At 37.0% G+C, this 24,238-nt stretch overlaps 1 protein-coding gene across 1 annotated transcript in view; it reads right to left on the minus strand.

Moving 5' to 3' along the window:
* Positions 1–24,238, minus strand: part of PLCL1 (phospholipase C like 1 (inactive)) — a 328,672-nt gene that overhangs the window by 204,184 nt on the left and 100,250 nt on the right. The window lies entirely within an intron of this gene.

The raw sequence follows: 24,238 nt of genomic DNA on the forward strand, positions 1-24,238 counted from the left end.
AAGTCCCGCATGGGGCTCCCTGCAGGGAGCTTGCTTCTCCCTCTGCCTGTCTCTGTCTCTGTCTCTGTCTCTGTCTCTGTCTCTCTCTCTGTGTCTCTCATGAATACATAAATTAAATCTTAAAAAAAGAAAAAAGAAGTTGTGTTTCTTATGAGTTTTCAAAGAAAAAATTTAGAGGAAGGTAAGAAATATGCTTTCATTTACACAGGTAAGAAATACAACCATTAGGACAGTGGTGTTCAAACCCAGCCTCATATTTACGTTACCAGGGAGCTTTTAGAAACTAACAATACTGCATCCCACACAGATCAAATCAAACCTCTAAGAGTCATGCCTAAGTGTGGGTATTTTTTACTTTCTTAAAGCTACCCAGGTGATTCTAATGGAGCTAGGTTTGAGAATCCTACACAGGCCACTGTCAAATTTGACTGCACCTTGGAACCACCTGGGGATAGGGGTTAAAAACAATGGTTCTTTGGTCCTGTTTTGAGCTGAATTGTATCCCTTCAAAATTCATATGTTGAAGTCCTATACCTAGTACCTCAGAATGTGACTATACTTAGAGATGAGTTCTTTAAAGAGGTAAAATGAAGTCATGGAGGTAGGCCAAAATCCCTATAAAAATAGAGAAGAAAGTGAAGAAGAGGATATTAGGATACAGACAGGTACAGAGGGAAGACCATGTGATGGAACAGGAAGGAAAGGACTACCATCTACAAGCCAAGAAGAGAGGCCTCAGAAGAAACCAACCTTCAGACACGTTGATCTCTGACTTCTAGCCTCCAGAATCATGACAGAATAAATCATAAAAAATAAACAAATAATTGTGAACCACTTCGACTGTGATGCTTTGTGATGGCAGTCCTAGTGAACTAATATAGAGTCCACCCCCAGAATTCTGATTTCATAGGCATGGATATAGCCAGGGATCAGCATCTAGGGTTGAGGCCATTGCTTTAGGTATCATGAAGTCTGACTTCACCTGTTCTCTACTTGATGTTAACTTGAGAGACCAGCTACTTACACTTTGTAACACCTTGCTACTAAAGATATTCAGTGAAAATAGCCGAGAAATTGAATTGAAAATTAAGTTCTTAATTTTATTGAGGACTTTGCTCTATACAGTTAAGAGCACCCACAAGAGAGACCCTTTCTCACCTGTTTCCAACATCATTAGCAGAAGGGGAATATTTTTTCCTTATTGTGGTGATATACTTATTTCCTATCATCCACAGATACAGTTTTCAAGTATTCTTATTTCTCTTTATCTCTTCACTCTTAATAGTGCCATACTCTAAATAATTCAAAACTTTACATAATTATTTCAAAATACGAATTTTAACAGGTTTAATGTTAATTTGGAGTATAACAGCTATACGTTTTCTTTCCCCCTAAGAGTGGTCTCACAGCTTCTGAGTTACACAAATCTCGGATCCAATCAGCTCTGTCATCAAATAGCTCTGTGACCTTCAGGAAGTTACATAAATGCTCCAAGCTCCTAGGCAGTCTTCCTAAAAGAACAAGGTTTGTATTCTGCTAGCCCTCTCCCTCCTACCTGCTGGTAAGATATAACTGGAATCTGGGGCTCAAAATAGAAACCATGTCTTGAAAATATTAGAACAGACCATTCTCTGAAAACTCTCACCTAGATTTATTATTACTTGAGAGAGAATTAAATGTTTACCTTGGTTGACACACTCCATTTTGGAAATACCACAATACAGTAATGTGGCTCATCTAGTTCTAACCATTGTGTGGAGAAGAGTTTGAAGAAAGAAAAACATGGAAGTTAGCTTTCTTTTTGCCTGACATCTTAGCAAGGCTACAGGTGTGGCCACTGCTCTCTGAGCTTCACAATGTCACCCAACAACAAGGACAACAAGAAAAAGAAAGATGCAGAAAGTCTGGCAAAAAAGACAAAGACCCAGTGAACAAATAGGGTGGTAAGAACCAAAAGAAGAAGTGATCCAAAGGCAATGTTCAGGATAAGCTCAATAACCTGGTTCCTTTAACAAAGCAACATATGACAAACCCTATAAGGAAATTCCCAACTCTAAGCTTATAACCCTAGCTGATCTGAGAGACTAAAGATTCAAGGTCCCCAGGCCAGGACAGCCTGACAGGAGCTCCTTAGTGAAAGACTTATTTTTTTTTAAATATTTTATTTATTTGTTGGCAAATTGAACTCCAATAAAAAAAAATCTAAAAATATATATTATTTATTTATTTATTTATTTGACAGAGAGAGAGGAAGCACAAGCAGGAGGAGCAGGAGAGGGAGAAGCAGGCTCCCACTGAGTAGGGAGCCCAATGTGGGGCTCGATCCCATGACCTGAGCCGAAGACAGATGCTTACCTGATTGAGCCACCCAGGGGCCCTGTAAACTGGTTTTAAAGCACAGAGCTCAAGTAATTTACACCAGAAACACCAAGATGAAGATGGCCCATCTGCTGGTAAAGATACATACATGAACAGATCCCACCAACTATACATTTTGAAAAATAAAAATTAAATTTAAAAAAAAAAAACAGTAAAACATGGAAATTATAAAATCAGTTAAGAGGTAACTACAGAAGTCCAGGCTTAGGAGTTGTTGGCTTGGAGGTGGGATTGGGAAGTTGGTGGAATAAAGGTACACTTTGGAGTGTTGGGTTAAATAGTTGATGAAGATTAAGGAGTGCACTTGTGATAAGCACCGAATGTTATATAGGAATGTTGAATCACTATATGTACACTTGAAACCAATATTATACTGTATGTTAATTAACTGGAATTTAAATAAAAACTTCTTTTTTAAAGGTACACTTTGGAAGTGCAATCAAGGTGAACTGATGATGCACACTAAATGTGGAGGGAGTCATCAAAGATGGCTCCCAAGGTTTTAAGATGATAGAGGCATCATTTACTCATGATGATGAGAAGAGATGCATATTTCTAGGAGAAAAATCAAGAAATTCAAACGTAAAATTTGAGATATCTGTGAGACATAAACATGGAGCTGTCACATCAGAGTTGAAGGGATAAGTCTGAAATTCTAACAAGTTTATTCCAGAGGTAATTTGAAAGTAACCTCTCTATTCATCATTGCCTTGGAATCATTGTCCAACCCATTCCAAGTACAATGTGCAAAACAAGTACAGCCATCCAAATTCCATCTTAAATTCTTAAGGAACACTATGGAGTGCCAAGTCAACCATTCCTCCACAAGGAAAAATCATAATTCTTTTGATCTTTCTATTGATTTTATTTTACAGCCTTTTCTCTTTGGAGTTAATTGACTTAATAAATTCTTTAATCCTTGTATCAAACATTGATTTCTATTTAATCTCTCATTGTAATTGTGTATATTTTATGTGCATTTTCAAAATTCTATGTCTAAAGCTTATTTCTAAAATATCTTTATCCAAACAATCTTTGTAATATTTAGATGCCAGAATGGCAGAGAACATCATAGGGTGCTTAGTGACCACAATCAATACAAGGAGCTAGTTAATCATGCTTTTGAATATAAGAAAGAGAAAAACTTCTGACTTGACTGCTGTGGTTATGGGAAAGGTGTTGTGGATGTGGATATGCTGCCTTCACAAAGTCAAAGGTAATCTTCTTGGCTCTAAAGAAAACTCCCCAGCTGCACATTTATAAACTTCCATGAACTCATTGAAAGTGGGTTCAGAGATCCATTAAGCATTTTATCTTATTATCCCTGGCTAACACTACTTTTAAAAGAGCTAAGGAAAGGAATCCCTTGAAAGACCACTTCCGGTCCATTGTCCATTTATATCCTAGCAGGGATTCTAGCAAGCCAAACCACTTATCTTGAGATAAGAGAAGGAACCATAAACAGTTCATTTTAAAGTATTCATCATTTAACTACAGGCCACTAACATTAAATGACAGCTGCCATAAACGCTAATTGGCTAAGGTGCAGTAAATCCAAAAATACTCTGATACTTGCCTTATAGATTTCTGGAAGCATCTCACAGCATGTATCCTTGCAGCTATAACCATTTTAACCCAGCTTACTCTTCCAGGAAGTTTATTTTAGACTGAAATTTAAATACCGCACTCAAGGGATCCCTGGGTGGCGCAGCGGTTTGGCGCCTGCCTTTGGCTCAGGGCGTGATCCTGGAGACCCGGGATCGAATCCCACATCGGGCTCCTGGTGCATGGAGCCTGCTTCTCCCTCTGCCTGTGTCTCTGCCTCTCTCTCTCTCTCTGTGACTATCATAAATAAAAAAATAAAAAAAATAAAAAAAATAAATTAAAAAAAAAATAAATACCGCACTCAAAAAACAAAACCATAAAGACTTTACAAAATCATTATATAATGCAGGCTAGTGGGACAATATATAAAATAAGGGAAAACTATGAACGTCAAGAACCTTCCTCCTACACCTTGATTTTAAGGCATTCAGCAGGCCCAGTTCCATCAGTTTCCATCAATCATTATCCATGATGATGATGAAGCAGAATAGTCAATTCACCAATTACCCTCATTTTGCCCAAACATCAGAGCTTTTTCCTAACAAATCTACCTAAAGGTTTGGAATTAATCTTTTTATTCTCCTTCCTACCAGCAATGGAGGAATTAATATATAAAAGGGACATGAAGATCAGATGAGAGGCAAAAATAAAAGGAGGAAAAAAAGAGGGCAACTTTGATAATTTTCTAACTAGATAATGAGCTCCTGAATAATTAAGAATCAGCTAAGAAATGGTGCCCACCCCATTCACTGAATTTTTTAAAAGCTCTCTTTTAAGTCAAGGGCAAACCCTTTAAAGAGCCAGTAACTCTCCACTCATACTTGCTTTGTTCCTAGGAGCAGGTACTTTAAAATACTCCCTTTATTAATTTTTTACTTTTTACAGATTGATCCCAAGTCTCACCAAAGAAGGAGAAAGCAAAAACAAAACAAAACCAACAGACCAGAGCAAATCATGAACCATCCTAGTAGATGGGGATCTTCCTTTCTTTTAATACAAAAAAATGCTTAAAATACTGTCTTCTATTTCTTCATCCCAAACCCCATCTCCTCACCCCACTGTAATATTAACTCAAGGCCACAGTCTCTATTTCTCACTCTGAATCCCGGCAGTGCCTGGAATAGTGTCTTCCTCATAGTAGGTGACTAAGGAATAGCTCTTGAATTATCAGCTATATTAAAAACACATTTCTGCACACACACAACACACACACACACACACACAACAGTGAGTTATCAAGAAAGCCAAAAGTACCTAGAAATGGAGAATAACTGTGTCTGGTATGGCAGAGAGATGTCTCAGAATAGCAATTCCTAAACCATCACAAGCTAAAAAAAAATACTAAAGTTCTCAGCACAATCCCCTTCCACAGGACCGCAGCACTGAAACTAGTCACATATCATCAGATTGTGACTTTGTGTAATGAGTGACTATTGAAGGGCCCTGTATGAGTAGCAAGGGTCAAACAGAGGAAGTATGAGGAAGCTCCCAGAAGGCTTAAACGAAGAACTTGGAAATATTTTGGATCCTTTGGTCATGCATGTCTTACTCATTCAACATTCAAGAGAATTTATTCTAAAATAACCCAGTTTTGATCCATGAAGGATATTTAATAGTCTTGCCATAAATAAAATTGGGAATATACACATAAAGTGACCACAGCTCTGTAGCTTCGGTAATTTCCCTGAACATCTTTAACATCTCCGTTTCCCCTGCCTTATTCAACTGACCTTATAGTAATAGAAACATTCAAGAAAGAATTTTACCATAGTTGTTTATACTTCACAGTGGCTTTAAACCTGAGATTAAAGGGCTCTGTCCCATGGTAAAAAGATTGGTTGGTGAGTTGATTTGTAGTTCGTTGGTAGGTAGGTTAGTTGGAGGAGGGCAAGAAGTCCATTCTAGTACCCCTGAAATCACACTCAATAACGCCATCTCTAAACAGGAAGACAAACTCCACCAGGACCATTTGTGTCAAGGTATTGATAGCTTCTGCCCTGAAAGGGACAAGAATGGGTGAAATTTGGGTGGAGAAATTGATGACGTCATTAAGGACCAGCTTTATAAGGTGCTGCCCACAGCAACAGCTAAGTCTCCTGTAATTCTAGACCAAGTGTATGACTTTATCTTCTTTAAAAAAAAAAAAAAAAAATCCTCTGAGTAGTATGAATTACAGCAACTACTCCAGACTGCTGCTCTGCAGGGAGTGGGGCAACAGGGAAGACTATAATGAAAATTACTTCCACAGGCCTGTTCTCAACACTTTTAGAGGGACAAAGAGAGCCCAGGCGTGGCTGCTGGCAATAGACACTGCTTTCCGAGACATCACCCACTTTCATTTACCTGTCAAGGTCGCACTTATTTTCATTCCAGTCAGAATTTATCCATGTGAAATCTAAAAGAGCAAGCACAGAATGTGACTTAGCCCTAACCCCTCATTACCTTCCTGCCACCCCAGACAACCTGTCCCTCATAACCCTGATGTCCACAGCATCTGCTCTCTCAGAGCTTTGATACAGAATAAAGCATGAATATCATAAAGAGTAACTTTCTACACAATTCAGCAGGCTACCTTTATAGAAAAGGAGATAACAGAAGGTACAATAAACCAAATAAGCCCTTTCCAGGGCTTTGGAGAACTCTGAAGAACTTTACCCATCCTTCTCCGTATGTAAGAATTTCTGTGAGTTACAAATGCAATTAATAAAACAGCAAATGCCCCTCAAGACATGTTCTGATAGTGAAAAATGGTTTTCTAAAAATTATGGAGGCAAATGACCTACTGGATTACAGAATTCAGAAATTTCAATGTCCTTACTTTACAGCTCAGCAGGCCTGTCCACTGATACAAGCAGATGTTTGATACAAATTGATAAACATACATCACCTTTCTTAAGCTTGCAGGGAGATGAAAAGTATCAAAGGAGAAAACATAGTAGGAAAAGAGAGTCTCTTTACACAATAAACTATTAGGAAGGAAAATAAAAGCCTCAGTTATTTCATTTTAATTTTAACCCCATTATTTTTCATACAAAGTCATTAAATAAAAAAGAATCCAAAAATCTTTCTGTCAATATACCACACCAAATAGCTCAACTGCAAAACATCTGAGGTTTAGTTCAGTCACATAGTTTGCATGTATTCTACTTTGTGAAGAAAAGTTGGAGTAGTGTTTCTACTCTATTGGACTAGTGTTTCTAACAACCAAAATTGTATGACTTCTTGAAGCAATGTAGTAATTGAAGATTCTCTTTGATATTTTCAAAAGCATCTCTTTTAAAATGTTGCTTTGGGATATGTGGTAAGTCTTATACTCTAAAAGGCCACTGTCTTCTCTTTATAAAAGCATGATCTGGTTAAAGGAAACCAAGTGGCACATATTCCATTGCAAGTTACTTTCAGTTACTTTTACTGCTTTTACCTAAAGCAGTAGTAATGAATTTTTCTTTATTCCCAAAGTTCTATGACTAGTAGTCCTTTGCCAAACTAGTGTACACTCTTCCATGTAGATTCCCCCCCACCCCGGGAATGACTTCCTCTTCTTTCTTACTCAACGAGACACGTTTATTACAGGGAAAAACAAAAACAAAAAACAAAAAACTTTAGGTAATAAGTTTGATTCAGTAAATGGACTGGCATTAGGTATATTGTTTTCTCTTTTTTCCATTATTCTGTAGCCTCATATGATAGACTAGAGAAAGGATGAGAGATGATACAAGTCGAAGAATGAGAAACAAAGATAGAAAAAGCACATGGAAAAAGTATTGTGTATCATTTATTCTGCTAGCTACCTGCCACTGTTTTTACCTTTTCCATGGTTATTCATGAGAATTTGCATCTGCCCAGAATCCAAATGCATAGTTTTCCTGTCCTCTACTACAGAATCAAAATGTATAAAATGCTCAGCCTTTGACTATTCCTATAAAATATCCTTCAATCACTCACATTCCTTCTACTTAAACTTCTGAAGCTCCTGAAAGCTGACAAGAGTAAGAAAATAATTTTTGCTGAGGATCCCAGTGAGCTATTGGAGTCACAGAAATGGCCCAGGCCACTCCTGCTAGTCTGTTCATAACAGAGATGCATCATTTCCAAGTGAAAAATGGGAGCCTTCATAGCCACAGAACCAAGAATGAAAGAGAGGAAGCATCTCCATTTATCAGTAGAGGAACATACTGCTTCATCACCTGGAAGGTGGAGCTGTTTCCCCCTGGAGTATTCATAATACCACTAATGTAAATGTATAAAACTAAAAGGAGAGAAGTATGTATAATAATTGTCACTACGGCACAAATGAAGCCAGAAAATGACTGACCTAGAAACATTTTCTTTAATTGTTTATTCATGAACCTAATTGTAAAACTTATATTAAAGCTGAATAATAGGGATCCCTGGGTGGCGCAGTGGTTTGGCGCCTGCCTTTGGCCCGGGGCGTGATCCTGGAGACCCGGGATCAAATCCCACGTCGGGCTCCCAGTACATGGAGCCTGCTTCTCCCTCTGCCTGTGTCTCTGCCTCTCTCTCTCTCTCTCTGTGTGACTATCATAAATAAATAAATAAATAAATAAATAAATAAATAAATAAATAAATCTGAATAATAAACATTAGTGATTATAGTATCTCGTTTAGTTATTTGACACATGCCCATGCAAAAATGTTCTCATTCCAGAAAAGTTAAAATTAAAAAAAGCATAAAGAAAAAACATCTCCAAAGGGAAAAGATAACATCTAAATATATTAAGACAATGACTATGGACATTCTGGTATACTTTCTCCAGCTATTTTTCTAGATATATTTTTTAATGTTATTGCACCCGGATGTGCACATAATTGTGGATCCTTTATTTCATTTACTGTTTTAACACTGAAGCTATTAACAACTCTTTATAAATATCATGTTTATGAATGAATTTAATCTTGAAGTTAAGCGAAAGTAGAGACAGTGACTCATCAGTGCTTTAACATGCATGCAAAAAAGAAAGTTCAAAGAAACATTTCCATAATTTACACTTTGTCATATTGTGCCCATAAATACTTTTTAAACTGTGGGATCTAGTATAATTTAAGAGAGGAAAAGAGAGTTCCTTATCAGTGCTTAACAACTTTCAAAAAATAATCCATCAGATATCTTCAGAGCTAAAAACTATAACAGTGACAATAATGTTAGCCTGGATTTCACTCAGAACATCTCAAATATTTATCTAAAACATATCTCAAGCACCAGCTAGTATCTATCTTGCTTCTTTAAATATCTAATGGGGTCAAGAGAAGTTCTGTATCAGAAACTGCCTGGAAGCTCCTAACACCTCAATACAGTTAAGGCTTAATACCAAATAAACATTTACTTGCTTAATGTCATTGAGTTCAGAGCCAAGGAGATTTAACCTTGACAGTTAGGCCATTTGTGCTGAATGATAATGTATATTAGAAAAAATTGCTTGTTCAAAATGAATTAATATATCATTCAATGTCTTTATTGAGCAATGCTAAAGGAAAAACTGACACATGAGAGGAAAGTTCTGAATCTGTGTATTTTTAGCTGAAATATATGCAAATAACATAGATGTATATATAGAGCAATATACCAATTCAAAAAAAAAATCTCATACCATCAATCTCATATTCAATCGGTATGAATGACTTTGATTCCAAATTTAAGCTTAACAGCTTCTGTATTTCTCAAAAAACAGGTCCTTTTATGTACTTTTCCTAAAAGAGAAAAAACTACACTTTATTTGTTTATCAATTTTCACAAGAGCTTGCCATAACTTCACTAATGCTGATTATAAGTGTTTGTTTGGGTTATTATTTCCGACAAACTGCACAACCTTAAAAATTTCCATAATACACAGATGTTGGTACTCAAACCATTTTATCTTAGAAACAAAACCATACCACCTATCCCCTGGGGAAAAATATTAATATTTCACACATACACATTTGAGTCAGAAGTCTGACCCACAAAGAAAGTTGTCTACTGAGAATCCTCCTCTCAAACAGTCCTTCCAATGAGCCAGAAAAGTTTCTACATCTAGAAATTATTGTAGCTGTTTCTCCAGAATTTTTGTAAAGACACTCTCCAAGTTGACTTACATAATATCTGGATGTCTGCCTTGAAAAAGCTAATTTTGTTCATTATAATGCTCCTTTTGGCCTTCTACCTTTCTTCTTTATATTACTAGCATTAGCAAAAGGCAGAAGGTTACTCTCAGAATGAGAAATGCAAAGAGAAGAGACACAGAGAGGAAAGTGGGGAGGGCTCACTGCCATTGGCACATCAAGATGAGTTTAGGTGATAAATGGAGTCAGAATTAAATAACATTGAATTACACAGGAAGAAAGCCATTCCCCTTTTGGTTCACTTTCAATTCTGATTACATCATGGGGAACATCTCAGTTTGGTGCCAGTTTAAAACAACTCTAACAGTAGCTGTGGTAGATTAAAGATAATTTGCCATTCTTCTTGAATCTAGACTGGCCTTAGTGGCTTCTTAACCAAGATAAAGTGACTAAGGTATTAGAGGACTTCAAAGGCTAGGTCATAAGAAGCCCCAGAATGTCCACCTAGACCTCTCTGGACACTTACTCTTGGAACTCAGCTGTCATGTGTGAGAAGGACACACCACATAAAGAAGCAATGGGTATCTGCTGCAGTAAATCCCAGAAGTCGTCTCAGGAAACAGGCAACATCTATTGCCCTCTGAATGAGAGAACCATCAAGACATCCATCCCAGTCAAACCTTCAGATGACTCTTCCCCCAGCTGCTGAGGGAAACCACATGAAAGACCACCAAGTGAGAACAATTAGATGACCCGAGTCAACCCACAAAACCATGAAAGGTAGTAATAAAATGTTACTTTAAGCCACCAAATTTGGGGTGGTTTGTTTTGCAGCAAGTGATAGCCAGAACACTTCCTGCTCTCCCTTTTCAATAAAAAGAGAATAAGCTAAGGTTTAGCAATTACACAGGCCAATAGTAGTATATATAAAAAGAACATTTTCTTTCCATCTTGTTTATGTTTATGGCAATTGATAATGAGTTTTTTTTATTTGTGATCATGATTAGAAAGAGAAATTTCATACAGATATATTTAGTTCAGAAAAAATTTTAAGATATCAAGCTAATTAAAATTTGAGTCTGGAAGCTTATAACAAAATATGTGATTATGAATGGCTGACATATGGGAAACATTGCACAAAGAGATGAAGAATGTAACATGGGAAGGTCCTAAAAGAAGAAAATATGATCAGAATACAGAAATCCATTATTTCATTTAAGAAAGGTAAAATGGCAGTGCAAGATCCAGAAGTGGGCTCAGCCTATGCTTGATATGTTCTGATGCTCTCTTCAGATGCCACCACTTATTCCTAAGTTTTCATTGCAGGATCTGAGGGCAACTCTGACCTCTCCCACAGGGGTTGTTTGGGGGCTCTGTAGCACTGATGTCCTGATACTGTTTACTCCATATACTCCTGAGGGGTTAAAAAAAAAATCACTAAATGCCCATGTAAGTTTGACAAGTTATTTGCTGACATGCTGTGAACAGGAAGTTCACACATATTGTAAAGCAGCAAATAAGGATCCATAAAGATGAAAGAGAAAACAGGATTCATGAAAATGAGAAAGAAAGCAAAGACAAACCAAAAGCCATAACAGGCAGACAATACAATTAGAATACAATGAAAGATGACTTTCAAAATAAGATTGACTTTGATTCAGAACATGTTTGGAAGATGGATGTGCTAGGAAAGAAACAACTTTAAATATTATACTTAAGAGCATTTGAGACTGAGCAGGAAAATCAGATAATTGATTAGAAGAGGTATCAAAATGAGAAGAGAATAACAGCAAAGGTGTAGGAAAGGTTTGGCAGGAGGTTTTGCAAGTACAGAAGAGGTCTCTGTGAGCAGATAAGTGAGAGAATGAATGATGGAGTGAGTGAATGGAAAAAAATGTAACTTAAGTAGAATTAGTAGACCATTACCATTAGTGATGGATGTACTTGGGCTTCTGTAGTTACCAAAAGATCATATGATTTCCTCTATAAAAAACACACTTGAGTGGCACCTAGGTGGTTCACTCAGTTAAGGGTCTGCCTTCAACTTAGGTCTTGATCCCAGAGTCTTGAGATCAAGCCCCACATCGGGCTCCCTGCTCAGAGGGGAGCCTGCCTCTCCCTCTCCCTCTGCACCCTCTCCCCATTTGTGCTCATTCTCTCTCTCTCTGTCTCTGTCTCTGTGTCTCTCTTTCAAATAAATAAATAAAATCCTTTAAAAAAATACACACTTGAAAAATGTGGGTACAGACTCTCCTTGGCTATGAGAGGCTCAAACACACCAGCCTTGCATTCTCAATGTCATATTTACAATTTGACAGTTATAAATCAATGCATTGCAGAATTTAAGATCCATTCCAAAATACTGGAAACTGAAAATTTAAATCTGGGAAAGCCAAGAGTCTACTGTACTCACTTGGGAAGAAGTTTCTTCCCAGAAGTTAAACACTGATGATTAATTAAGCAATCCACCGGCTAGAACTTAGCTACCCCACCCAAAATTCAAGCTAACTGATTTTTTAATCCCACTGATTTTTTAAAAAGATTTTATTTATTTATTCATGAGAGACACACAGAAAGAGGCAGAGACACAGGCAGAGGGAGAAGCAGGCTCCATGCAGGAGCCCAATGTGGGACTCGATCCTGGAACTCCAAGATCATGCCCTGAGCCAAAGGCAGACACTCAACCATTGAGCCACGCAGGCATCCCAAATCCCACTGATTTTTAAAATTTCCCCAACATACTTTTATAGCATATAAACAAATGCTTCAAACGCTGAAAATTTTATTATACTTTTTACTTTATCATTTAAATTTATACTTTTTACTTTATCATTTAAATATTTGCAGGCTTTTTCCTAAATATTTAAATGTTTTCAGTGAGGGAAACTGCATGCGTTGTTCATAATTTCCTAGCCAGTACATTCATAATTTCATTTTTTATGAGTTATTAAGATTATTAAAAATTATATCACTATTCACAAAAGTCTATCAGAAAAAAATCAAGACACATTCTTAATCTTTTTATTTATAAGCTACTTTTTCCATCTTAAAAACAGTTGTTTTATGCTACATGTCAGGATGGCCTACTGCTGTAATTTATTCAACAAATTGGTAGGAAAACCAGAGCTAGAAACTTGTATTCCCTTCACTTTATACTGTTTTCAATTCCAGATCACCCCCAATTATTGTGGAAACCCTAAATGTTTAATCTGTAAGTGCTCAGAATTTTCAGTCAACCATTTAGATCCTTACTATATGAATAATATTTTTCTACTTTTGCCCCACATGTTTGTTTAACTGAGCCACCTGTCCCATGGTGAGAGTCAGGTCAGCATAGTGCTTGGCAGTGTGGCTTTGAAATTGCATCATTCATGGGGTTGCTGTGAGAACTAAATGGAGTAATGTGTGTAACATACTTCACATAACATACTTCACATATGTAGTAAGCACTACATACATTTTAGCTGCTACTCTTGTTATTAGAATTTACCACGACCAAAATTAACTCAAATCTAGAAGGTTAATATATCAGAGATAAATATATCAGAGCTCCCTTCACTGTCAATACCAATGAAGATTCACCTGAAAAGATCTTTGTAATATAACTGTTTTCGATTCCCAGCAATTAAGAATTTATCCATCTCCCTGAACTTGATATCTCTATCAGTGTCCAGAATTCTGTATTGAGTGCTTTCCTTAAATAACAAAGCCCAAATGCAAAGGGGAAAAAATACAGAAACATAAAATATAGCTATAATAATGCAAGACTGCATAACTGTTAAGCTATAAAATACCAACTACAACATTTGTACAAATTCTGAGATCAGTGTGGGCCAGAGAAGTCAGCTGATATTTTGGAACAGATACACAATTTCTATTAGACCTTAAGCTCCAAGAAGTGCATTTCATGTGGAGAGATAGTATGATCAAAAGTACACAAGTGAGAACAAGAGTGTAGCATGCATAAAAATTAAGTGACAAAAATGGAGATTATGGTTGGTAAGTACCGGTGTGCTTCTCCAAGCATAAGCTAAAGGAATATTTGTTTGTTTGTTTATTAAAATTTTACAGATGCCTGGGTGGCTCAGTGGTTAAGTGTCTGCTTTTGGGCATGGTCCCAGGGTCCTGGGATCTAGGCCCACCACAGGCTCCCTGCAAGTAGCCTGCTTCTCCCTCTGCCTATGTCTCTGCCTATCTCTGTGTGTCTCTCATGAGTAAATAATAAAATCTTTTAAAAATTTCTTACTTATATTTTTATTTTCAACTTTTACCTATTTAATTAAATTGCCTTTATTAGAACCTTACATCTGTAAGAATTAAATATGACTACATTTTCTGCATGCCAATATTGATGATCAAGGCATTCTTACCACATCTAATAGCTTTTTGTCCCCCCAAACTTTGAAATTACTAAATCCTATTACTAAATGTGCCTCTTACATTTATATTTCGTAGGTTCTATGCCATTATAACACTCGAAAGATAGATACCTAACATAATCTGAGTGCCCCTCTAAAATTCATATGTTGAAACCTAACACCCAATGTGATAATATTTGTAGGAGTGCCTTTCAGACGTAATTAAGTCTTGAGGGCAAAGTCCTCATCATTCAGATACTGCCCTTATGAAAGAGGCTTCAAAGAGCTCCCTGACCCCTTTGCCTTGTGAGGTTACAGCAAGAAGACAGCTTTCTATGAAGCAGGAAGCTGCCTTTTACCGACATCAAATCTGCTGACACCTTGAATCTTGGACCTCCTAGCTTCCAGAACTGTTGTTGGTAAGCCACCTCGTTTATGGGATTCTCGTCTAGCCATCCAAATGGACTAAGACACTTGCTATCATTCAATATAAACCAACTTTTCAGAAGAAATATAATCACTAGATACTAAAGGCATAAATACACCCTCAATTTCATTTCTATATTCTTTTTCATTAAGCTGGAAAATTAAACTGTCCATAAATCAAAATACAAAGGGCTTACAAGCTTTGGTCTGCAATGAACATTAAATTGGCTTGCAAATAATGCTGGATATTCCTCCACTTTTGGAAAACGGATGCAAGAAATTTATAGAAAATATGCCAACTCATTTTACTCTTAGATATATACATATATCCTTCTAGAGGGCACAAGACCATAGCAGCTGTATCTTTTTATACTATACACTATCCATAATAACTACAATAGTTTGAATATGCATGACCTATGTGAACAACATTAGATACTTTATCATATTTTATTGTATACTTGTTCTATTTTATAACCATTTCATTAACTTCAATTACTCCACTTAGCAGAAATGTTACAAGTAAAGCAGTCATTTGGTTAATAACAGTTTTTTTGAAAGATAAGGATACTATTTCAGGAGCTAGAAAAAGAATAAAAATTTCCAATTCCAAGAAAGAAATTTCCATCTTCCTCAGGTGCTTTGTCCTCTGCCTGTCACCGATGCAGCATCTCATACTAGCCTGTGGTATCCACTTTCTTCATGTTCCATAAACTACTCAACATAAAAAGCAATAGCAGGAAAGATGATACAAGTGAGCCTCCCAGGGAGCATTCTGAGACAGTCAGTGGAACATCTGTTTCTACAACACTACCCTGTATGATTAGCTATATTATTCTCAACAACATTGTACTTACTGTATTACATTTAAAAATATAATTTGCAAGACCAATAACAAATTTTGAGTTACAGAACCAAAAAGACCAAAGGGTAAACAAGAACCCAGTTGTTATTAACTTTGTGTCGAAGGATGGCATATATTAATTCATCATCACAATGATATCACAATATTACATCATAGACATTATTATCCTCATTTTATACATGAGGATATTTAAACATAGAGAGGTTAAGGGGCTTCCCTAAGATCATTTTTTTTAAAGATTTATTTATCTATTTATTCATGATAGACATAGAGAGAAAGAGAGAGGCAGAGACACAGGCAGAGGGAGAAGCAGGCTCCATGCAGGGAGCCCAAAGCAGGACTCGGTCCCGGGACTCCAGGATCATGCCCTGGGCCAAAGGCAGGCGCCAAACCGCTGAGCCACCCAGGGATCTCCTTCCCTAAGATCATTAAGCTAGTAAATAGGTGCAGCCAAGATTCAAACCTAAGCAATCTAACTTAAGAACATGTCATCTTCTAGTGACTTAACAAAGAAATTTTATGTCTCATTCATGCTATAATAAAGTTATATAACCACAAGCAGCACAGATCTATACCTACAAGGTTCCTCAGCTACAGCAACGAAAACTGCTCTATTGTTTGATACCAATTTAGCCATTTCTCCATTGTCCTCTGAAAAATCTTATGCTAATTCTAAAAATTACAGCATCTAAGATACCTCAGAAATCTGTCACTGGCAAAAGAACGACTCCTGTATATCTCCCAGCCTCCCCAACATCAAGTCCCTCTAGCCATCTGAGGTGGAGCTTTGAGTTGAAGGGGAAATCACCCCCTTATCAGACACAAGGAGGGTGTCAGCACCTCATGGAAGTGAATGCTGTTGAGCTGGAAATCAATTTTAGGCTGTCTGAAATCCTCACTGAGGATTAGCCAGCCACTATTATAAGGAGCACATACTGTTAAGAAGAAAGATGCTTGGGGATCCCTGGGTGGCTCAGCGGTTTGGCGCCTGCCTTTGGCCCAGGGCCCGATCCTGGAGCCCCGGGATCGAGTCCCACGTCAGGCTCCTGGCATGGAGCCTGCTTTTCCCTCTGCCTGTGTTTCTGCCTCTCTCTCTCTATCATGAATAAATAAATAAATTTAAAAAAAAAAAAAAGATGCTCTACCTACTTCTACTTCACTCTTCAGCACCACTCACCTGGGCATTTCATATCCTACCATCACAGGAACTTTTTTTTCCTTTTTAATCTCCCTCTATAGAAAGTAAAATTTTGAGTTTGGGTAAAAACTTCCCTCTATTCACAGAGTTCCTGGAAAGAGTATCTTCTGACTATTTCTCCTCTTTATTTCACACTTGACACTTAAAAATCCCTCCTGAACACATTTTCCATTTAAGTACCATCAGGAAGTAAGATTCAGACTTCTTGGCTTTCTGTAAAATGGACTTGTGTACATACAAATCCTACTACTTTATATTGTATTGTTGAAGCTGCCATGACATTTTTTTACTGGATGATCCTTAAGATTAGCTTTAATCACGTGAATCATTATTGTTCCCAAAGATTTTTTTAAAAAAACCAAATTAGTTGGAGATTAAACCCCTTCTGTGCTCCAAGTTTATTAATCAGTTCAATCTCATTAAGAAGATGGGATTGTTCTTACCTGAACTGTAAGCTAAGGAGTATAGACAAAACAAGAATTCAGGATCTCTGGAACTCTAAATGGTATTTTGGCTCCTTGGGATGAGATCCATGTCCTGACAATGTTTTAAACAAATGCTCCTTTATCCAACTCTTACTTTCAACAAGATGAGTCATGTTCCAGGTTACTTTAGCAAGAAACAACAAGCTCTGCTCAGCCACCGTATTGCTCCTCCCAGATACTACATCAATGTCCATTGTTCATTTATAACAAGTGGTGTCTCCTTGGGGTGCCTGGATCACTCAGTCAGTTAAGTGTCTGACTTCAGCTCAGGTCATGATCTCAGGGTCCTGGGAACAAACCCCTGGAATCAAGCCCCATCAGGCAAGTAGCCCCTAACTATTAGCTCAGCAGGTAGTCTGCTTGTCCCTTTCTCTCTGCCCCTTCCCCCCCACTCAAGCTCTCCCTGTCTCTCTCTCTCTCAAATAAATAAAATCTTTAAAAATAAATAAATACCAAGTGGTACCTTCTGGAATTGTGCAGCAATTGCCTTACATCCTGACCCTATCTGTACCAGTAAAAATGGGCTGAGAGCAAGAACTGCCCCTTTCATCTCTATCCCCTGCACAGAGTAGGTACTCAATAAATATTTATTGAATTAAGTGACTTAATACAGCCCTGAGACATACAGGGCTCTTATTTAATAAATCTGTTTCACAATATCAATCTCTTTCATGTGCTAAAGACATGTGTCTACATAAAAATATAACAGCAAATAGGACTATACATTTGGACAAAAATATAAATCAGATATTTACTTTTATTCACTTTTCCCTTTTTCTTTATACCCCATTTCACAAGGGTTGTAATTTACTCTTGAATGCTTTAACATTATGAATGTGCAAATTAACTTAAGCTAAAGTGTCTCAGTTACCTTAATCAGGGACTCACACTCCTGGAAAGGTTAGCTAACACTTAATCTTCCAATCTCTTTACATCTGGTCATAACTAGAGGCTTTACTAATAAGCATAATAAATGTTAGAAATGAGGATTCATACGTTTTAAAAATGGCCTATTATTTAATGTAATGAGTGTTTAAAATGTCATTGGTAAAATTCAATACATTCAAGACATATGAATGGGTGGGTTAAAAAGTATAGGAGACACTCTGCACCCTTGCATGGAAAGGGCATAGGAACCTAGAAGACTCTTCATCTTCACCCTCCAAGGTGGCACTGAAGGCTGATCCGTAAACAATCCTGTGTCCAGGCATAAGTTTGGAAGATTCTAGGAAGGAGTTAACTGAATCCTGTCCCTAGAATATTGTCTTTTTTACCTTGAGTAAAGCTGTCATGCGATGTGTGGACAAAGCATTTCTTCCCTGATTACTCACAACTCCATCAACAAGTTTGAACAAGTTGTGTAATAAATGTTTACCTAAAACTTGTCTCTGTGTGTGATGGGATTTAGTTAAGTCTTACTTTCATTGTAACCTGGTAAGGGAATATAGTGGAGAAGCTAACTTGTGCTTATCCTTAACTATTAGCTGCTATCTATCAAAAAGACCCTAGTAGTCCTCCGTAACAATTGTTTTAGGTCAGTTTGCAACAGCCTTGTAAACCAGTTGCTGTTTGTTCCCGCTTTTATTTCACTTGCATTTATGCTAAAAGAGCTCCATGAAGCAGCCTTTTCTACAGCTGAATATCACTGATAGAGAACATAATTAGGAATCACATTAGGGTATGGGACTCCAACTTGGCAAAGTGGCAATGAGAGCACCAAATATGATTAACATATACACAAAAGCCTTCCCAGTTACTAGGCATTTTTTGCCTAGTAACCAACAGCTACCTTTGACTCCAGAAGGAAAGATTGAGGAAGACCCATGAAGTCACACCCTAGGGAAAGCTGTTCACTTTCTATCCTTTATGCCAAAGCACACAGTTTTAGCTTTGATCCCAACATTTCACTTCAGCATATTTAAGCTTACATTGTTAAAGTCAAAGGACCTTTCCCAAACTGAAATCTGAAGGTTCAGGGAAAGAGAGAAAGATTTTAATATTCCTTGTCTAGTCAGAAAACCAAGTTGATAGTTCACAGACAGAACCTTCTTCTTCAATATCACTTCATGTGATACCAAGGGAATGAATATAGCTTCAACATTCCCTGTAGCAGTGTCCAATGGTGTAATTCACATTAATTTTCAGTGAGGCCCCTGAAGGCTCTGGTAGTAGGAAATAACCCTAGAACAGTTAGGATGTATGAAGTTGTAACACCTCCCTCCATTTTCTTCAAAAGCATAACTTTCCAGAGATTGCTATGCATTCAAGGAATGCATTCTAGGGGGGTCTGGAATGCTTCTCTGTGTGTTCTGGCAGGGACTCAGAGGCAGCAGATACTGGAGCCTGGGACAAAGGCACAGGCTGTGTTACAGGTCATTGAGCAAATGCCCAACATCTTACTGAAAACTATTATTGTTCCAATCAATAATAGATTCTAAAAATGTTCAGATACCAGACTTAGAATATTTTGCATTCCACACAAATTAAGCAGAATGTAAGAGAAAGAAGAGGAGGAAGAGGAGCATGATAAACAGTATCAGGAACTCCCAAATTTCACCTACCTAATACTCATGATATCTGCAAGCACTGAATGATCTACAAAAGGCAAATAAAATATATTGTGCCATGCAGTTCTAAACTGTATTTAAGCTTGAGGGTGTTTAAGAAAACTTACCCTAAGAAAATCTGATTTGTTTTTCATTCTTGACAAAAATTTGATTTTTTTTATATTCTCTCAGATGTTTCTCTTTTCCAAATTGCTAAACTATTATTAATAAAACCAGTGAATCAGTATCACAAATATGTGTTCTTGGAGCTTTCAGATAAGGTGCATTGTACCCAAGACACCAACATTCTGGATTAGGATTCATTTTACAATGTGTGCAAGCTTAGTTTGTTTTAAATGAACACCATGTCCATTAATTTTACATTAAAATGCAAAGCTTTTATTTCTTGATAGTCTTTATTCTAACTTCTCTCTTACAATTTTGCAGACCAACAATGAAGACACAAAGTTACTGGACTTACAAGTAAATACCAAATGTAAAACATATTACATTGAACACAAAGCTATTTACTTCCCTAGTGATTTATTGCAGGATATTTGACTTGATAGAAAAGATTTAGAAATTAACTCTGAAAAAAAATAAATAAATAAAAAATAAAAAAAATTAACTCTGGCTTAAGCTGGAATTCAAGTTTAAGAGAATTTAAGGGGATTTTATCCAGGTTGCTGGGAAGAAAGAAATGTGGTTTAATATCTAAGGCCTACTGAAACAAAGAGATGAAGATTCCTTTTCCAAGTAATTGGCATCAACTAGAGAAGAGGCAGACTTGCAGTAAGAAACAGAATAAAAGAAATTATGAAGCAAGATCATTAACAAAAACGAAAACAAAAAACTGAAAGGGCAAGACAAGAAATAGGGGGAAAGAGGGAAGAGTTGGGAAAGGCCTTTGGAGAAGGGAGTAAGAGATGGAGCTGACATTTGTTCGGAGTCCTTTAAGTGCTGCCCAAGTAAGAAGGACAAGATGGTCCACTTAAATCTTGAAATAGCTCTCTGAGTATGATACAGTTTTACATACATGAAGGTGGGGATTATAGGATGTAAGTGCTTGGGTGTCTTTAGTTAGAGATCAAGCAGCCAGGGAAGAGCAGAACAGAATAGAACCCAAATGTGAATGGTTCCAAAGTTCATACTCTGTTGACTAAAAACACTTGCTTTCCTAAGAAGATTTACTAACCACCTCATATACATTAACCCACCTAATCTCCTGTAATCCTCACCTAAAACCCTGTGTAATAGACTCTGTTAAGCCCTTTTTACAGAGAGGAAAACAAGTCCAAAGAAGCAAAGTAACTTTGACCAAAGCTCTATACTTTGCGTAAGGACCAAGCTTACCTACAAAGGACCTACCACGGTAGGTGGTTATGGAAGAAAAGGTATAAAGAGAGCTCCCTTCTCATTTCCCCATACTGATGCCTGGAGGTCACAGTATGCGCAAAGCCAGGACTGAAGATCTACTGGATTTTTCATTTTCCCAAAGAATATTTACTACATCATATGACCCTTATCAAAGGGCAGACAGTATAAACTTTATAAGCTGACTACTACCAGCACAACTTTTCCCTAGAGAACTCCACTCTCCAAAATTCCAGGCCACTATCCAAAATTCCAAATATCCTCTCAGAGAAGCAACTCTGAGGTAAACAGATCCCATCCTCAGAGAGTAAGTGAGGAGCCTCTGGCCATGACTCAGGAGATTAGGCACTGCCTTGATTCATCTCTGTAAAGCCTTCTCATGGGGCTTCCCCGCAGCTATGAGTAGGAAGTGGGCCAGGAAAGAATCAACAACTGCCACCCACAGATGCACACATAAGTGCTTTGAAGAGAGTGACCGAGGACACCTAGGGAAGGTTCTCAGAACACACAGCCAGGCCTCTGTGTTGGAGCAAATCTTAACTCTTCCAGGCACAAAATTTTCAGTGTCCACTGCTATTCCTTGGCAAAAAAGAACTCAGGAATGAACTTTTAATAACATTCTCTCAAGCCAGAATGGGCGACAAAGGTTTTTTTCAGCTATATATGGAAACATGTCCTGGCTCTGCCAAGTACCTAAAGGAGACTCTCTAATTCTTCCCTGACGTATGAATCATGATCTAAACAGCAAATTCCAAGCTCAAAACAGTTTCCAAGGGAAGAAAAGGGAGATCACTTATCCAAATGTGTGCATGCATACCTTCTGGAATAGAAGCAGTGGGAAACTGAATGCCACATTAATCCTTGAAGATTAAATCTTCCACAAGAGGAAGAGCAAAAACTCATGTTTGGCCTTCTTTTAAGTGACTATGCTTTTCTATAACTTTACAGACTTTTAAATGACCACTATCTTCACTCCTGAAACAAAGAGGTCAAATATTTTTCCACACTGAGATAAATTCTTAAGATAGTTAAAAGTGATCTTTTATTCAACAAAGTATAACATATTTTACATAAATTTTCTATCTTTAAATCCAATTATTTTTCTAAATGTAATGGAATATAGAAAGAGAGAAAAACATGTATTTCAGAGAAGTATATCACCTCTTCTATGCTGCAAGAATATATTGAGGTTTTTTTTTTAAAGAGTTATGATAATGCCACTAGGTGAAGACTGATCGAGAAATGTTTATTTCCTTTACTAATCAAGTTTAAGGTATTTAACTAACATTCATGTTTTAGCTGACTTGGTAAGAAGGTTTACTAGAGAGTATGGCTATTTCAAGCATATTAAGTGAGGAACTGGTAACCTTGAGCACAAGGAAAAGAACATTTGAGAATAAATTTCTTCTGAGGCATGGAAGAGAAAGTGGACTTTCTCTTTATGAATAGCTCCAAAGGAAAGACAGGATTACTGGATAGAGGTTAGTAGCAAGGCAGATTTGGGTCCAGTATAAGGAAGGATTTCTGAATTATTTTAGCTATTCAAAGACAGAATTGGCAATTCATTCTCTATTGCTAGAAATATTTGAGCAAATGTTGATATACATCTGGCAGGGAATATTTAATAAATTTAGCAATAAAGAATAAGCCCCTATTCCAATATTGGTCAGGTCATACATTTTAGATATTCTTTCTTATCTCCAAATGGATGTCTCATGGGTTGCTCAAATTCTCAATCCAAAACTGAATCATCATTTTCTCTCCTAAGAACCATGCCTATTTTTGCTATATCAGTAAATGTTAGCATCATTCATCCATTGAACTAGCTTAAAACCTAAGCAATGTCCTATGCACATCCCTCTTCCTAATCCTAAACATGTTATCACTCCCCAAGTTCTATCCATTTCCCCACCCAAACATCTCTTACATCAAATGATAGGTTAAAACAGATAACCCTCTTGTACTAGAGCAATGACTCTCATCCTTAGCTGCTCATTAGACTCATCTAGAGACCTTTTAAAAATGTAATATGATTTTATTTTTTTAATGTAATATGATTTTAGTTTGCCCAGACCATACCCCAGACCAATTAAATCAAAATCACTGCAGGATGGATGAGGCATTACTATTTTTTTAAACCTCAGGTGATTCCAATATGCAGCCAGAACTGAGAACCATTGATAAAGAAGTGAGCATGCCAGACAGGAAGGTATTAGAGTAATTGAAATATGAAATGATAGTCTAGGGAAGTAGCAACTGGGGTGGCAATCTGAAAAAGATATTTTAAGATAACTGAGAGAGATATTAGAGAATGGTACCAACCTCTCACAGCAAAATCCCAGCTCTTTTCATCCCATACCATGGTCAGAGTCATATAACCCACCAACCAGTCATCTCACAGAGGGACCAGACAAAGATATGTGGATGAATTGGCTCAAATTTTTCACTATCCTTTGGAATAACCTATAGAGCACCAGATAAATTATCTACAGATGTATAAGAGAAGAAAGAAAGGAAAGACAAGAAAGAAAGAAAGAAAGAAAGAAAGAAAGAAAGAAAGAAAGAAAGAAAGAAAGAAAGAGCATTTGTATAAGTAGATGACAAAATGCTTTCATACAAAGTCATCAAAAGTATGTCCTGAAAAAATTAAATTCTGGAAAAGTTTTGGGTTCTTAGAAAGCAAGGAAATGTATCCATCTAAGTCATATTCTAATAGCTAATGTTCACATATCTAATACGTATAAATAGCACTAGTTATGTTTTTGATTGTTGATCAAATATTATTCTTGAGATTGACCTTTTTCATTATGTGCCACAAAAAACTTTTCATAAAAAAATTTCTCCGTGTCCTATAACTTAGAAAAGTTATGGTACTATCATATACATTTAGTTCAAAGATAAAATCACTGTCAGACTAAATAGACCCTGCCATTCCTAGAAAC

The sequence above is a fragment of the Canis lupus genome, chromosome 36 (assembly GCF_048164855.1).
Source record: "Canis lupus baileyi chromosome 36, mCanLup2.hap1, whole genome shotgun sequence".
Lineage (NCBI taxonomy): Eukaryota > Metazoa > Chordata > Mammalia > Carnivora > Canidae > Canis > Canis lupus.